This window comes from Ranitomeya variabilis, chromosome 6, assembly GCF_051348905.1.
Source record: "Ranitomeya variabilis isolate aRanVar5 chromosome 6, aRanVar5.hap1, whole genome shotgun sequence".
Classification (NCBI taxonomy): domain Eukaryota; kingdom Metazoa; phylum Chordata; class Amphibia; order Anura; family Dendrobatidae; genus Ranitomeya; species Ranitomeya variabilis.
Genome location: NC_135237.1, coordinates 440,647,734 through 440,666,353, shown reverse-complemented (window position 1 = coordinate 440,666,353; position 18,620 = coordinate 440,647,734).

Here is an 18,620-nt window from a genome sequence, read left to right as displayed (position 1 = left end):
CGCTGAATACATCCTGATAATCAGACAAATACTCAGGAACTTCCGAAGGAGTAGAGGAAGCAATAGACACCGGGGGGGAATCACCATGAATTCCCTGACAGCCCCAACTTGACACAGACATTGCCTTCCAATCCAAGACTGGATTATGGGTCTGTAACCATGGCAGACCCAAAACGACCAAATCATGCATTTTATGCAGCACAAGAAAACGAATCACCTCCCGATGTTCAGGAGTCATGCACATGGTTACCTGTGTCCAAAACTGCGGTTTATTTTCCGCCAATGGTGTAGCATCAATACCTGTAAGAGGGATAGGATTTACCAACGGCTCAAGAACAAAACCACAGCGCTTGGCAAATGACAGATCCATAAGACTCAGGGCAGCACCTGAATCCACAAACGCCATAACAGGGTAGGAGGACAATGAGCAAATTAAAGTCACAGACAAAATAAATTTAGGTTGCAAATTACCAATGGCGACAGGACTAACAACCCTTGTTAGGCGTTTAGAGCATGCTGATAGAATCACCACAGTAAAAACACAACCCATTCTGACGTCTATGATTTTTCCGTTCATTTCTAGTCTGAATTCTACCACATTGCATTAAATCAGGTGTTTGTTCAGACAACACCACCAGAGGATTAGCGGCTTTGCGCTCCCGCAAACGCCGGTCAATTTGAATAGCCAGCGCCATGGAATCATTCAGACTTGTAGGAATGGAGAAACCCACCATCACATTCTTAATGGCTTCTGAAAGGCCATTTCTGAAATTAGCGGCCAGAGCACACTCATTCCACTGAGTAAGCACGGACCATTTCCGAAATTTTTGGCAATACACTTCAGCTTCATCCTGGCCCTGAGAAATAGCCAGCAAGGCTTTTTCTGCCTGAATTTCAAGATTGGGTTCCTCGTAAAGCAATCCGAGCGCCAGAAAAAACGCATCAATATTTGCCAATGCCGGATCTCCTGGCGCTAGCGAGAAAGCCCAATCCTGAGGGTCGCCCCGCAAAAAAGAGATAACAATTTTAACTTGCTGAGCTGAGTCTCCAGATGAACGGGGTCTCAGAGACAGAAACAATTTACAATTATTCCTGAAATTCCTAAACTTAAATCGGTCTCCAGAGAACAGTTCAGGAATAGGTATTTTAGGTTCAGACATAGGACTACTAGTAACAAAATCTTGTATGCCCTGCACACGAGCAGCAAGCTGATCTACACTTGTAATCAAGGTCTGGACATTCATGTCTGCAGCAAGCACAAGCCACTCAGAGGTAAAGGGGAGGAAGAAAGAAAAAAAAAAAAAAAACTCAGAATTTCCTTTCTTATTATCCCACTTCTGCAATGCATTAAACATTCAACTTTGGCCTGGCATACTGTTATGACCCCAATGGCAGAGGGTCTCAGAAGTAATTACCAAGTCTGCAAACACAAAAAACCAGCTCATAGGACAGTGGTAACTGGGCTGACCGTATAACTAATCCTAGCACCACAAATAGCAGCAGCCGGGGAACGTGCCTACGTTGGTTCTAGACGTCTCGCGCCAGCCGGAGAACTAACTAACCCTAGAAGGGAAAAGATAGACCTTTCTTGCCTCCAGAGAAAAGACCCCAAAAGTTGGATACAAGCCCCCAACAAATAATAACGGTGAGGTAAGAAGAAAACACAAACGTAAGAATGAACTAGATGTTTAGCAAAGAGAGGCCCACTGACTAATAGCAGAATATAGTAAGATGACTTATACGGTCAGCAAAAACCCTATCAAAATTTCCACGCTGGATATACAAGAACCCCCGAACCGTCTAACGGCCCGGGGGGAGGATACCAGCCCCCTAGAGCTTCCAGCAAAATCAGGAATCACATTTAATACAAGCTGGACAAATAAATAAGAGCAATGCAAATAACCAAAAAACAAGGAAGCAGGACTTAGCTTAATTTTGCAAGAACCACGACCAGCAGACAGGAGCAAACAGAAAGGAACTGATTACAACGATGCCAGGCACCAGACTGAGAATTCAGGAAGTTTATATAGAGACACCCCTGGACTAACGACCCAGGTGGGTGCCAAACTAGGGAAAGACAATCCCAGAGTCATATCACTAGTGACCACAAGAGGGAGCCAAAAAAGTCTAATTCACAACAAGCGCATGTTCAGAAGAAGCAGTAATGTGGAGGACATTATACATCACTGCTGAGCAGTGTAGCTGTAGATCCAACTCTGGAATAAGCTAAATCACATACTGCTTACAGCACATCTACCTGTCCTGTCCGCTTGTATTTTTCTCTGTTCATCCTCCCCCATTTTTTGAAGTGTGTAATAGGAGGCGTGACCTGACACCTCACTGTGTTTTTGCAGTCCATGTTGGGTGATTTGACACATTAGCCAAGAGTGGAGCAGCACACTGTATGCGCCAAGATTTATGCAAACACTAAATATATGAAACTTAAACTGAATTTTTGCCATATAAAATATACATATTATTTAGTGCACAAATTGGGCAATTCCTGTTTGTGCACCAGCTACAATAAGGCAATCTTTCTCTGAAGGGACCATAACAATTTCAATCAAAGTATCCAATTATCAAATATACCTCTCCTTAGCCAAAAGCCTCAAAGCTTAAAGAGGAGGTAGGATCCAATGCTAATAAAACCAGTGATTTGAGCTGTTTATTTCAGAGTGGATGATGAGCTCAGGGGAGGGGAAAGAAGTGGCTCAAAAGTGGAGAAACATATTACCCAATTTCTAGTATTTGCTGATTTTGTCAATCTATTTAAAGTTTGCTGAAATGACAGTGGCCATTTAAATAGAGAGGGCCATGTGTACTCAGTCTCCACCCAGCCTGAATGACAGCTGCAGCGCTTGTACTGAGCACTGTGAGGTCCAAGAACCAGGGACAAGGACTTTAAAAAGCTGGCAATACGCCTAGGTCAGCAGAGGTTGAGTTAAAACTTCCATAAAGAAAAAGGCAGTGTCAGGCAGGGAATAGAGCTGGAGTGACAGAGGCTTCAGATCTACCATAGTCCTTCAGCCTTATTTACATAATTCATTCACTTATTTCTCAGTAATGGAGGAGCGGACTGGCCATGTAAAGGTATTGCTTAAAGGTTTGTGAAAGAGCTAGAATATCCGTATAATCTATTCCTGGGGTGGGGAACTGTTTTTCTGCCAAGGGCCATTTGGATATTTATAACCTCATTCGTGGACCATACAAAATTACTAACTTAAAAATGATCCTACTACATTTGGTCAAAATTTTATTTAACTCGCCGCTAATGTAATGGCTGCAACTGATTTTCTTTGGTGAGGTATGTGATGTTAGAAGGTATTCATGATGTTACTACTCACAACTGCTTTTATAGCTTTGCACCAGTTAGGCCTGAGGGCAGTCGAGAAATTTTGTAAAGATCGTCTTGCAGCTGTAAGTTCTGAACACAGTTCATATTTCAGTGCATTTGTTCTAAAAGTGGTAAATTCATCACTGATCATGTAACATTTCTAAAACTCAAGTAGTGAAAGGTCTGCAGTATACATCCAGACACTGAGACTACTGCATATACTGTACATCACCTAGGAAGCCGGACGACTGCTGTGTATACATCACATAATATACACTGAGAATGCTTTGTATATGTCACATAGGGTATTTTGAGACTGCTGTATACAGTGGGGCAAAAAAGTATTTAGTCAGTCAGCGATAGTGCAAGTTCCACCACTTAAAAAGATGAGAGGCGTCTGTAATTTACATCATAGTGAGACCTCAACTATGGGAGACAAACTGAGAAAAAAAAATCCAGAAAATCACATTGTCTGTTTTTTTATCATTTTATTTGCATATTATGGTGGAAAATAAGTATTTGGTCAGAAACAAAATTTCATCTCAATACTTTGTAATATATCCTTTGTTGGCAATGACAGAGGTCAAACGTTTTCTGTAAGTCTTCACAAGGTTGCCACACACTGTTGTTGGTATGTTGGCCCATTCCTCCATGCAGATCTCCTCTAGAGCAGTGATGTTTTTGGCTTTTCGCTTGGCAACACGGACTTTCAACTCCCTCCAAAGGTTTTCTATAGGGTTGAGTTCTGGAGACTGGCTAGGCCACTCCAGGACCTTGAAATGCTTCTTACGAAGCCACTCCTTCTTTGCCCTGGCGGTGTGCTTTGGATCATTGTCATGTTGAAAGACCCAGCCACGTTTCATCTTCAATGCCCTTGCTGATGGAAGGAGGTTTGCACTCAAAATCTCACGATACATGGCCCCATTCATTCTTTCATGTACCCGGATCAGTCGTCCTGGCCCCTTTGCAGAGAAACAGCCCCAAAGCATGATGTTTCCACCACCATGCTTTACAGTAGGTATGGTGTTTGATGGATGCAACTCAGTATTCTTTTTCCTCCAAACACGACAAGTTGTGTTTCTACCAAACAGTTCCAGTTTGGTTTCATCAGACCATAGGACATTCTCCCAAAACTCCTCTGGATCATCCAAATGCTCTCTAGCAAACTTCAAACGGGCCCGGACATGTACTGGCTTAAGCAGTGGGACACGTCTGGCACTGCAGGATCTGAGTCCATGGTGGCGTAGTGTGTTACTTATGGTAGGCCTTGTTACATTGGTCCCAGCTCTCTGCAGTTCATTCACTAGGTCCCCCCGCGTGGTTCTGGGATTTTTGCTCACCATTCTTGTGATCATTCTGACCCCACGGGGTGGGATTTTGCGTGGAGCCCCAGATCGAGGGAGATAATCAGTGGTCTTGAATGTCTTCCATTTTCTAATTATTGCTCCCACTGTTGATTTCTTCACTCCAAGCTGGTTGGCTATTGCAGATTCAGTCTTCCCAGCCTGGTGCAGGGCTACAATTTTGTTTCTGGTGTCCTTTGACAGCTCTTTGGTCTTCACCATAGTGGAGTTTGGAGTCAGACTGTTTGAGGGTGTGCACAGGTGTCTTTTTATACTGATAACAAGTTTAAACAGGTGCCATTACTACAGGTAATGAGTGGAGGAAAGAGGAGACTCTTAATGAAGAAGTTACAGGTCTGTGAGAGCCAGAAATCTTGATTGTTTGTTTCTGACCAAATACTTATTTTCCACCATAATATGCAAATAAAATGATAAAGAAACAGACAATGTGATTTTCTGGATTTTTTTTTCTCAGTTTGTCTCCCATAGTTGAGGTCTACCTATGATGTAAATTACAGACACCTCTCATCTTTTTAAGTGGTGGAACTTGCACTATTGCTGACTGACTAAATACTTTTTTGCCCCACTGTATATGTCGCATAAGAGACCCTGAGACGACTGTGTATATGTCTCATAGGAGAAGACGCGTGACTTTAAGGAGCGTTAAATACTGCTCATGTTCCCCTTTGAAGACATGTGTATTTTTATGTTTGGGTGTGTAATTGTTTGCATTGTTAGTGGTGCAGCCACGTACTTCTCAGCCAATAGGTACTTGACATGAACAGCTAGAATTAATGGTTGGGAGGGACCAAGCTGAAGTGACAAGAGAGAGTTTCCTGGTATGCTGTCAGAAAGGCCCAAAGTGTGCAGAGAAGGGACCTAAGGTGAAGTGTGAGCTCTGCTGCATGCAGTGGGTGTCCCTGTGGCAAGGGAGCAACTACTGGAGCAGATAGTAAGAGCCTGTAAGAGAAGAAAAGCGAGCAGCAATCCGGAATCGGGGCAGAGAGAGAGTGAAAGAAAGAATACCAAAGCCAGGAAGTCTATCAGGACGGTACGGAGTCTTCAGACAGAGGTAACGGAAGACAAATGTAAAGGGAGGCAAAAGGAAGAGAATACATATATGAAGTCTATTACTCTTGTGGACTGGACTTTTGAAGTGCTATTGAGTAGTCGTAACGACTCACCCCACTTTGTGGGGTCCTCATTAGTCAGCTTGGAACTGAGAGTAGCTGTGAGGGGCTGTAGCATTAATTTCGACCTGCGTGGTTCCCACAGAGGAAAATGGAAGCTTCCAAAACAGTGTGCTGTGCAAAGAGTAAAAGAAGTAACTGAGGAAGATAGTGTTTCCAAGAAAGAAGGAAATGTGTTTGATGATGTCGCTAATTGTTAAAGAAACTTCCTTGAAGATAATTGCTTCCTATATCTGTGTAGTTCATACCAAGTTATTCTTCAGTAAAAGGAAGTTTATTTTTGAATGGTGGTCTCCCTCATTGAACTGTGAAACACCAAGTCTTTGCAAACCAGCAACATTGGTTATATGCAGCCTGCATTAAGCTTTCACAAATCCAAAAATTCAGCCAGGACCCTCGCTTTCATGTAACGTGCCAGGGTGCAGGAGACGAGTATCTCACCTGTGAGTACCGCAATGTTACATGTATACAACAGAAAAATGCTTACTCATCTCCCTTCTCTGTAGTTTAATACATGCACTTTGCATATACAAACTATGGATAAAGTGGTAATGATTTAAAAAAAAAATTTGCAGAGTTGCAGTAGGATCAGCCCTCCTAAAGGTACCTTCACACTAAACAACTTTACAACGAGAACGACAACGATCCGTGACGATGCAGCGTCCTGGATAGCGATCACGTTGTGTTTGACACGCAGCAGCGATCTGGATCCTGCTGTGATATCGCTGGTCGGAGCTTAAAGTCCAGAACTTTATTTGGTCGTCAGATCGGCGTGTACCGTCGTGTTTGACAGCAAAAGCAACGATGTCAGCAATGTTAAACATGGAGCTAACGACCTGTGAGAACGATAAGTGAGTCACCGCTACGTCACCGGATCGCTCCTGCATCGTTGTGGAGCTGCTGTGTTTGACATCTCTACAGCGACCTAAACAGCGACGCTGCAGCGATCGGATCGTCTATATCGCTGCAGCGTCGCTGAGTGTGACGGTATCTTAAGGCTAAGTTCACACTGCGTTATCAGCAGCCCGTTCAGCACATACGCTAACGGGCTGCTGCTAGCGCAAGTGCCGGCGTTTGCATCCCACTAGCGCAGATAGAGCTCTGCTAGCTCTATCTGCGCTAGCAGTGACGGACCCGGAAACGCTGCAGCCTGCGTCTCAGGGTCCGTCACTCAATGACGGCACATCGCTAGCGCACGCCCATTGTGGGCGTGCGCTAGCAATGCTTCCGCCATTGCATTCAATGGCGGCGTTAACGGACTACGTTACACCGCGGTGTAACGTAGTCCGTTAAACGGGTCACACTAACGCAGTGTGAACCCAGCCTAAGCCGTCTATAGTGCTGAGTGCGGGCGGCTGTGCTGAGTGCCGGGCGGCTGTGCTGAGTGCCGGGCGGCTGTGATGAGTGCCGGGCGGCTGTGCTGAGTGCCGGGCGGCTGTGCTGAGTGCGGGCGGCTGTGCTGAGTGCGGGCGGCTGTGCTGAGTGCGGGCGGCTGTGCGTGGCGGTGCTGAGTGCGGGTGGCTGTGGTGAGTGCGGGCGGCTGTGCGTGGCTGTGGTGAGTGCGGGCGGCTGTGCGTGGCTGTGCTGGGCGCCGAGTGCTGGGGGCCTGAGCAGGCGGGGACACCGGCGCGCTGTGGGGGTCAGGTGCCGGAGTCGCCGCTAGCTCAGGCCCCCGGCACTTGCTATATTTACCTGTCCCCCTTTCCACCACTGCGCGCTTCTCCATCCTCCACATCCTCTGGCTGTGACTGTTCAGTCAGAGGGTGGCGCGCATTAAGCGCGTCATCGTGCCCTCTGAACTGCACGTCACAGGCAGAGGATGTGGAGGATGGAACAGCGCGCATCGGTGGAACGGGACAGGTAAATATTGCATACTCACCCTCCTGGTTCGTCCCTGCTTCTCCGTTGGAGATCGCGGTGTGCGTTCAGTGCTTACACATACCGCGATCTCCTGGGAGCGTCACTCTGTGGGGTCCAGACTGCGCTCGCGCTTGCGCAGTCTATTAAGACTTCGGACAGAGTGACGCTCCCAGCGTTATATTATAGATATATATATACACTCACCGGCCACTTTATTAGGTACACCATGCTAGTAACGGGTTGCACCCCCTTTTGCCTTCAGAACTGCCTCAATTCTTCGTGGCATAGATTCAACAAGGTGCTGGAAGCATTCCTCAGAGATTTTGGTCCATATTGACATGATGGCATCACACAGTTGCCGCAGATTTGTCGGCTGCACATCCCAAAGATGCTCCATACAAGGCAGGATGGATCCATGCTTTCATGTTGTTTACGCCAAATTCTGACCCTACCATCCGAATGTCGCAGCAGAAATCGAGACTCATCAGACCAAGCAACGTTTTTCCAATCTTCTACTGTCCAATTTCGATGAGCTTGTACAAATTGTAGCCTCAGTTTCCTGTTCTTAGCTGAAAGGAGTGGTACCCGGTGTGGTCTTCTGCTGCTGTAGCCCATCTGCCTCAAAGTTCGACGCACTGTGCGTTCAGAGATGCTCTTAGGCCTACCTTGGTTGTAACGGGTGGCGATTTGAGTCACTGTTGCCTTTCTATCAGCTCGAACCAGTCTGCCCATTCTCCTCTGACCTCTGGCATCAACAAGGCATTTCCGCCCACAGAACTGCCGCTCACTGGATTTTTTTTCTTTTTCGGACCATTCTCTGTAAACCCTAGAGATGGTTGTGCGTGAAAATCCCAGTAGATCAGCAGTTTCTGAAATACTCAGACCAGCCCTTCTGGCACCAACAACCATGCCACGTTCAAAGGCACTCAAATCACCTTTCTTCCCCATACTGATGCTCGGTTTGAACTGCAGGAGATTGTCTTGACCATGTCTACATGCCTAAATGCACTGAGTTGCCGCCATGTGATTGGCTGATTAGAAATTAAGTGTTAACAAGAAGTTGGACAGGTGTACCTAATAAAGTGGCCGGTGAGTGTATATATACACACACACATTCACACATACACTGTATTTATATTTAATTCAGCGCTAGATAGCAGAAAACCCGGTAATTCAATTGCCGGCCTTTCCTCTCTCCTTCACAAACCCGACATGATACGAGACATGGTTTACATACAGTAAACCATCTCATATCGCTACGTCACCGGATCGCTCCTGCATCGTTGTGGAGCTGCTGTGTTTGACATCTCTACAGCGACCTAAACAGCGACGCTGCAGCGATCGGATCGTCTATATCGCTGCAGCGTCGCTGAGTGTGACGGTATCTTAAGGCTAAGTTCACACTGCGTTATCAGCAGCCCGTTCAGCACATACGCTAACGGGCTGCTGCTAGCGCAAGTGCCAGCGTTTGCATCCCACTAGCGCAGATAGAGCTCTGCTAGCTCTATCTGCGCTAGCAGTGACGGACCCAGAAACGCTGCAGCCTGCGTCTCAGGGTCCGTCACTCAATGACGGCACATCGCTAGCGCACGCCCATTGTGGGCGTGCGCTAGCAATGCTTCCGCCATTGCATTCAATGGCGGCGTTAACGGACTACGTTACACCGCTGTGTAACGTAGTCCGTTAAACGGGTCACACTAACGCAGTGTGAACCCAGCCTAAGCCGTCTATAGTGCTGAGTGCGGGCGGCTGTGCTGAGTGCGGGCGGCTGTGCTGAGTGCCGGGCGGCTGTGCTGAGTGCCGGGCGGCTGTGCTGAGTGCCGGGCGGCTGTGCTGAGTGCCGGGCGGCTGTGCTGAGTGCGGGCGGCTGTGCGTGGCTGTGCTGAGTGCGGGCGGCTGTGCGTGGCGGTGCTGAGTGCGGGCGGCTGTGCGTGGCGGTGCTGAGTGCGGGCGGCTGTGCGTGGCGGTGCTGAGTTCGGGCGGCTGTGCGTGGCGGTGCTGAGTGCGGGCGGCTGTGCGTGGCGGTGCTGAGTGCGGGCGGCTGTGCGTGGCGGTGCTGAGTGCGGGCGGCTGTGCGTGGCGGTGCTGAGTGCGGGAGGCTGTGCGTGGCGGTGCTGAGTGCGGGCGGCTGTGCGTGGCGGTGCTGAGTGCGGGCGGCTGTGCTGAGTGCGGGCGGCTGTGCGTGGCGGTGCTGAGTGCGGGCGGCTGTGCGTGGCTGTGGTGAGTGCAGGTGGCTGTGGTGAGTGCGGGCGGCTGTGCGTGGCTGTGCTGGGCGCCGAGTGCTGGGGGCCTGAGCAGGCGGGGACACCGGCGCGCTGTGGGGGTCAGGTGCCGGAGTCGCCGCTAGCTCAGGCCCCCGGCACTTGCTATATTTACCTGTCCCCCTTTCCACCACTGCGCGCTTCTCCATCCTCCACATCCTCTGGCTGTGACTGTTCAGTCAGAGGGTGGCGCGCATTAAGCGCGTCATCGTGCCCTCTGAACTGCACGTCACAGGCATGTGGAGGATGAGGATGTGGAGGATGGAACAGCGCGCATCGGTGGAACGGGACAGGTAAATATTGCATACTCACCCTCCTGGTTCGTCCCTGCTTCTCCGTTGGAGATTACGGTGTGCGTTCAGTGCTTACGCATACCGCAATCTCCTGGGAGCGTCACTCTGTGGGGTCCAGACTGCGCTTGCGCAGTCTATAAAGACTTCGGACAGAGTGACGCTCCCAGCTTTATATTATAGATTATATATATATATATATATATATATATATATATATATATATATACAGTGGGGCAAAAAAGTATTTAGTCAGTCAGCAATAGTGCAAGTTCCACCACTTAAAAAGATGAGAGGCGTCTGTAATTTACATCATAGATAGACCTCAACTATGGGAGACAAACTGAGAAAAAATAATCCAGAAAATCACATTGTCTGTTTTTTTATCATTTTATTTGCACATTATGGTGGAAAATAAGTATTTGGTCAGAAACAAAATTTCATCTCAATACTTTGTAATACATCCTTTGTTGGCAATGACAGAGGTCAAACGTTTTCTGTAAGTCTTCACAAGGTTGCCACACACTGTTGTTGGTATGTTGGCCCATTCCTCCATGCAGATCTCCTCTAGAGCAGTGATGTTTTTGGCTTTTCGCTTGGCAACACGGACTTTCAACTCCCTCCAAAGGTTTTCTATAGGGTTGAGATCTGGAGACTGGCTAGGCCACTCCAGGACCTTGAAATGCTTCTTACAAAGCCACTCCTTCGTTGCCCTGGCGGTGTGCTTTGGATCATTGTCATGTTGAAAGACCCAGCCACGTTTCATCTTCCAAGCCCTTGCTGATGGAAGGAGGTTTGCACTCAAAATCTCACGATACATGGCCCCATTCATTCTTTCATGTACCCGGATCAGTCGTCCTGGCCCCTTTGCAGAGAAACAGCCCCAAAGCATGATGTTTCCACCACCATGCTTTACAGTAGGTATGGTGTTTGATGGATGCAACTCAGTATTCTTTTTCCTCCAAACACGACAAGTTGTGTTTCTACCAAACAGTTCCAGTTTGGTTTCATCAGACCATAGGACATTCTCCCAAAACTCCTCTGGATCATCCAAATGCTCTCTAGCAAACTTCAGATGGGCCCGGACATGTACTGGCTTAAGCAGTGGGACACATCTGGCACTGCAGGATCTGAGTCCATGGTGGCGTAGTGTGTTACTTATGGTAGGCCTTGTTACATTGGTCCCAGCTCTCTGCAGTTCATGCACTATGTCCCCCCGCGTGGTTCTGGGATTTTTGCTCACCGTTCTTGTGATCATTCTGACCCCACGGGGTGGGATTTTGCATGGAGCCCCAGATCGAGGGAGATTATCAGTGGTCTTGAATGTCTTCCATTTTCTAATTATTGCTCCCACTGTTGATTTCTTCACTCCAAGCTGGTTGGCTATTGCAGATTCAGTCTTCCCAGCCTGGTGCAGGGCTACAATTTTGTTTCTGGTGTCCTTTGACAGCTCTTTGGTCTTCACCATAGTGGAGTTTGGAGTCAGACTGTTTGAGGGTGTGCACAGGTGTCTTTTTATACTGATAACAAGTTTAAACAGGTGCCATTACTACAGGTAATGAGTGGAGGAAAGAGGAGACTCTTAAAGAAGAAGTTACGGGTCTGTGAGAGCCAGAAATCTTGATTGTTTGTTTCTGACCAAATACTTATTTTCCACCATAATATGCAAATAAAATGATAAAAAAACAGACAATGTGATTTTCTGGATTTTTTTTTCTCAGTTTGTCTCCCATAGTTGAGGTCTACCTATGATGTAAATTACAGACGCCTCTCATGTTTTTAAGTGGTGGAACTTGCACTATTGCTGACTGACTAAATACTTTTTTGCCCCACTGTATATATATATATATATATATATATATATACACACACACACATTCACACATACACTGTATTTATATTTAATTCAGCGCTAGATAGCAGAAAACCCGGTAATTCAATTGCCGGCCTTTCCTCTCTCCTTCACAAACCCGACATGATACGAGACATGGTTTACATACAGTAAACCATCTCATATCCCTTCTTTTATTACATATTCCTCTTTACTAATGTAACAAGTGTCTGTGTAAAATTTGGGGTCTCTAGCTATTAAGTTAAAGGGTTAAATCGCGGAAAAAACTGGCAAGGGCTCCCGCACAATTTTCTCCGCCAGAGTGGAAAAGCCAGTGACTGAGGGCAGATATTAATAGCCTAGAGAGGGACCATGGTTATTGCCCCCCCCCCCCCCCGGCTAAAAACATCTGCCCCCAGCCACCCCAGAAAAGGCACATCTGTAAAGATGCGCCTATTCTGGCACATCTGTAAAGATGCACCTGTTCTGGCACTTAGCCTCTCTCTTCCCACTCCCGTGTAGCGGTGGGATATGGGGTAATGAAGGGTTAATGTCACCTTGCTATTGTAAGGTGACATTAAGCCAGGTTAATAAGGGAGAGGCGTCAATTATGACACCTATCCATTATTAATCCAATAGTACGAAATGGTTAATAAAACACACACACATTATTAAAAAGTATTTTAATGAAATCAAGACACATGTTGTTTTAATATTTTATTATACTCCTAATCCACCTGAAGACCCTTGTCACCTGAAATAAAGTTAAACAAAACAAACAACTTTTCAGAATATTTTCCCAGGCTCGAGTTCCTATGAGTTCATCCAGCAGAGGGCGTATCACCGCGACTTGAGGTAACTACAGTACATTCCCCTGCACTCAATTCATTCACCAAGTTTTACAGACAGGAGCACAGCTGCATTAGCAGAGCTCCTGGGTGTAAAATGATTTAACCCCTTCAGATGGATTTACAGCGTGGGACAAGACTGAACGACGGAAGGTATGGAATATTGTTGTTTGTTTTGTTTAACTTTATTTCAGGTGACAAGGGTCTTCAGGTGGATTAAGAGTATAATAAAAAATTAAAACAACATGTGTCTTTACTTCATTAAAATACTTTTTAATAATGTGTGTTTTATTAACCATTTCGTACTATTGGATTAATAATGGATAGGTGTCATAATTGACGCTTCTCCATTATTAACCTAGCTTAATGTCACCTTACAATAGCAAGGTGACATTAACCCTTCATTATCTGTCAGGACTCTGAACATTTTTTACCTTTTGTGCATTACTGCCCTTTTCCAACATGGCGTCTTTGGTCTCATGTGCACTTGTCTTCCTGCTATAAAACTCCACCCCAGCCTTCAGTCTGTGCTAGATTATTCTGCTTTGCATCCAGCTCCTGATTACTCCCTGGCCTTGTACCTGCACCTGCTCCTGTGAACCTGTGTTGGAGATCCTGCCACTCTGCTCTGAGTTCCTGCTGCATACACCAGTGTTCAGTAATCCTCCTTCATCTGCTGCTCGTGTTACTTCCATCTGCATTTGTTGGACATGTAAGCTGTTTGCTGCTCTGCAAAACCTGAGACTATTAACCAGGCCTCCCTGGTTGAGCTAAGATATGATTTGAACTGCCTTATAGCATATCTATCTGTGTCTGGACTAAGTCAAGGATCTATTCGTGTCAAGTTTCCTCAATAACTGTGCTTCATAGACTTTCTGTTTGTTTGCATCTACCTCTGAAGTTTCCTATTGACTGCTAAGCTGCGTTTATTATTTGCACCAAGTGTTGTGGACTTGAGTTTCTCTCTGCACCTGTTTGAATCACCGTGTGATAAAATAAACTTTACCACTTATAAAACTGTGTCCTGTTGTCTTGTTCCACGCAAAGAGTCTCCTGAAATATCCCCTATAATTATTGCAGGATAATCTAGCCATAAAAAAAAAGGAGACTGCTGGAACAATGACTGCAGAGAGCTGATTAGAGCAGGTGTTTTCCATAATTAGATCACTGCAGAAAGATGTGGAAGGTCTGCAAAAGAAGTTTGGAAGCTTTGAACACAATCAACAAGTGTTTGGACAGACTTTGCAGGACTTAAGCCCCCGCATGGCAGCCCAGGAAAACAAACTTGCTGGCATAGAGTCCCAGTATGGACGGGCTTTTCAGGACATAAGCACGCAAATAGCTGCTCAAGTGACTTTACCCTCTGGGCAACCGCCACCAGCTAGCCCACCTAAGTTACCCCATTCAGATTTAATGGTGATCGCGACAAATTTCGTGGCTTTGTGAATCAATGTATGCTATATTTTGATGTGCATGCTGACTGTTTTCCTACTGATAGATCCAAAGTATTGTGTGTAATAATGCTACTGACCTCACGAGCACTCGCCTCGGCGAATCCGATGATTGAGTCTCGTGAACCACGGTTAAATGACTTGGATGATTTCTTGGCCGCTATGGCATTAATGTTTGATGACCCTAATCGCCGTGCAACCGCTGAATCTGCTTTATTGTCTTTACGCCAGGCTAAACGTTCTGTTATTGAGTATGCCACTGAATTCAGGAGATTGGCGGTAGATACCAATTGGGACAGTTATGCACAATTGCCTATTTTTTAAAGGGGTCTCTCTAGTATCATAAAAGAAGAACTAGCTCGCTCGGAGTCACCACAAGAACTAGAGACATTTATACAGCATTGTGTGCGCATAGACATTCGCCTTACTGAGCGTAGGCAGGAGAAATTTGCTGTATATTACCGTATTTCTAACTTTTCCCTTCCTTCCAAAGAGCCTGCAGGTAAAACATCTCGGGAAGTGGAGGAGGTGCCCATGCAAATTGATTCCGTTCAGAGACGCGAGATTAATGAGCGCCGGGAGCATCGCCTTCGTGAAAGTCTATGTTTCTACTGCGGCCAGTCTGACCACTTCTTGATCAATTGTCCTAAGTGTCCTAGACGGCCTAACAAGGTGCTAGCAGCAATAGGAGAGTATGACAACTGTGATGATGAATCTGACATCTCTGAATGTAGCTTGCCTTTAAACGCTGTATTCCATTCACTTTCTATGACTTCACCCCCCAAGGAGCTGAAGGAAAAGAACTCTCACTGTTCTCTCCCTATTAAGATCCTGTGTTCAGGACAGTGGATTTCCAGTTCAGCTATGATTGACTCTGGTGCAGGTGGCAATTTCATGGATATCGCATTTGCCAAGGAACATGGTATTAAAATTCAGCAAAGAGCCTCTCCAATTACCATGGAAACAGTGGATGGGTCACCTTTAATCTCTGGGCCTGTGGATCAGGAGACCGTACCCCTTGAAATTTTGTTGGAGCCTAATCATCAGGAGCAACTTTCTTTCTTGCTAATTTCTTCTCCTCATTTTCCTGTGATTTTAGGCATTCCTTGGCTGCGTTCTCAGAACCCAGTTATCAACTGGGAGACCAAGGAGATTATCTTTCCAACAAGGAGCAACTCAGCGTTAACAGAAGCTGTCCCTGAGTCCACGGCTACGGAACCACATGTACAGGTATTTTCTTTACCTCCAGCATATAAAGAGTTCTCTGACCTCTGTGGCAAGAAGAATGCAGATCAGCTTCCTCCACACAGGCATTATGACTGTCCCATTGAGCTGCTTCCCGGGGCAGCCATTCCTTTTGGTAACGTATGCCCTTTGGCGGCACCTGAGCTTCAAGCCTTAAAGGAGTATATTGATGAAAATCTGGCCAAAGGCTTCATACGTCCTTCTTCTTCACCAACAGGGGCACCCATTTTTTTTGTAAAGAAGAAGGATGGGACCCTGAGACTCTTTGATGACTATCGGGAACTCAATAAGGTAACCGTACAAAACCGTTACCCTTTGCCTCTGATTCCCGAATTACTGGAAAGAGTCCGCCATGCTAAGGTGTTCTCTAAGCTGGATCTTCGTGGGGCTTATAATTTGGTGCGTATTCGTCCAGGGGATAAGTGGAAGACAGCATTCAGATGCCGGTATGGACACTTTGAATCTCTTGTGATGCCCTTCGGGCTTTGTAACGCCCCTGCAGCATTTCAACACCTTGTTAATGACATCTTAAGAGATTTGTTGGACCAGTTTGTGGTGATCTATTTGGACGATATACTAATCTTTTCTGACTCTCTACAGGAACATGACGAACATGTCAAAACTGTTTTAAGACGTCTGAAAGAGAACCAACTGTATATCAAGCCGGAGAAATGCGAGTTCCATCGTTCTGAGATACAGTTCTTGGGTTATATCATCTCTCCCCAGGGGCTGAGCATGGAATCTGGTAAGATTCAGGCTATCCTTGACTGGCCGGCACCCAAGAACGTTAAGGAGGTCCAACGTTTTATTGGTTTTGCAAATTTCTACAGACGCTTCATTCGAAATTTTTCTGATATTGTCCGTCCCATTACTTCCTTGACAAAGAAGGAAAAGCCCTTTAAGTGGTCATCACAGGCTCAAAAAGCTTTTGATCGGGTGAAGATCTGTTTCACATCAGCACCGCTGTTGATACACCCAGATCCAACACCTCCTTTCATTGTGGAGGTGGACGCTTCTGATAATGCTTTGGGGGCTATTCTCTCCCAAAGAACTGGAGAGAAGGGTCTGCTACATCCTTGTGCTTTCTTTTCCCGTAGACTAACCTCAACAGATAAGAATTACGACGTGGGAGACAAGGAATTGCTGGCTATTATTGCGGCTTTCAAAGAATGGAGTCATCATCTGCAAAGAGCTGCACAACAGATCATAGTGCTAACTGACCATCGCAATCTAGAGTTCCTTAGATCCGCTAGATGTCTTTCTCCTCGTCAGGCTCGTTGGAACTTATTCTTAAATCAATTTAACTTTGTTATCTCGTACCGTCCAGGTTCTCGTAATGGGAAGGCTGATGCTTTATCCCGAATCCATGCTGCGGATTCCGTACCTGGAGCCCTGTCCAAGACCATTCTATCTGATGCCAATTTCATCAGAGTTATCCACGATCAGGACTTGTGGAAGGAGTGCAGGGAGGCCTATGACGGTGATGTATTTCTGGCCAACCCACCTGTGGATATTAATCTTGTCTTTAAGGGTGGCATGTGGTTCAGAGATCGACGTATCTACGTCCCGGAGGTCGTCCGTCTGCAGATCCTCAAGTTGGTACATGACTCCAAGTTGGCTGGTCACAGGGGGGTACAGAAGACACAAGAGTTCCTGAGCCGATTCTTCTGGTGGTCAACTTGCCTGAAGGATACCAAGGACTATGTTCTCTCTTGCGAAGTATGTGCCCGTTACAAGACTCCTCATGTGGCACCTACGGGTCTTCTACAACCATTACCTGTTCCATCCCGCCCTTGGGGGTCTATATCAATGGACTTTATTGTCGAGCTGCCTACATCGGGGGGCATGAATACAATCATGGTGGTAGTTGATCGCCTGACTAAAGCTGCTCATTTTGTTCCGTGCACCGGCCTCCCCTCAGCTAAAGATACAGTGAACTTGGTTATACAGAATGTCTTTCGGTTGCATGGGGTGCTGGATGAGATCATCTCTGACCGTGGAGTACAGTTCACTTCAAGATTCTGGAAGGGGTTTTGCTCTGCACTCAATATTAATGTCTGTCTCTCTTCTGCTTACCATCCCCAGACAAATGGTCAGACTGAGCGTACCAACCAGACGCTGGAACAATATCTAAGATGCTATGTCAGCCATCTCCAGGATGATTGGTTGGAGTTGTTGCCGTTAGCCTAATTTTCATATAATAATTCTCAGGGCGCCTCCACTAAATTTACACCTTTCTTTGCCAATCTGCGTTATCATCCGTGTATTTTACCTAGGTCTCCAATTAATTCTCCGGTTCCAGCAGTGGAGGAAAGGCTGACTGCGATGAGACAAAATCTGGAGGTTCTGAAGGAATCCCTGACCACGGCTCAAGAACGTTATAAGAGATCGGCTGATAGATTCCGTAAACCTGCACCCATGTTCAAGGTAGGAGATTCCGTGTGGTTAGCAACTAAGAATCTGAAGTTAAACGTTCCTTCACAAAAACTTGGACAGAAATTCATTGGCCCTTTCAAGATCAACGGTATTGTGAGCTCTGTGGCCTGCCGGCTGAAGCTACCTAGGACAATGAAGGTACACCCAGTTTTTCATGTATCTTTACTAAAGCCTGTATCTCATAATACCTTCCAGGGACGTGTTGTGCCACTTCCGCAGCCTGTGTTGATTGATGGGCAAGAACAATTTGTGGTGGAGGAAATTATTGATTCCAGGATTCACAGGAATCGGCTCCAATATCTGATAAGATGGCAGGGATATCCCCCTGAGGAAGACTCTTGGGAACCTGTGGAAAACATCAATGCCCAACAGAAGATTTCTCATTTTCATCAGAGATTCCCTGAGAAACCAGGTCCTGGATCGTCCTGAGGCCGCTTCTAAGGAGGGAGTAATGTCAGGACTCTGAACATTTTTTACCTTTTGTGCATCACTGCCCTTTTCCAACATGGCGTCTTTGGTCTCATGTGCACT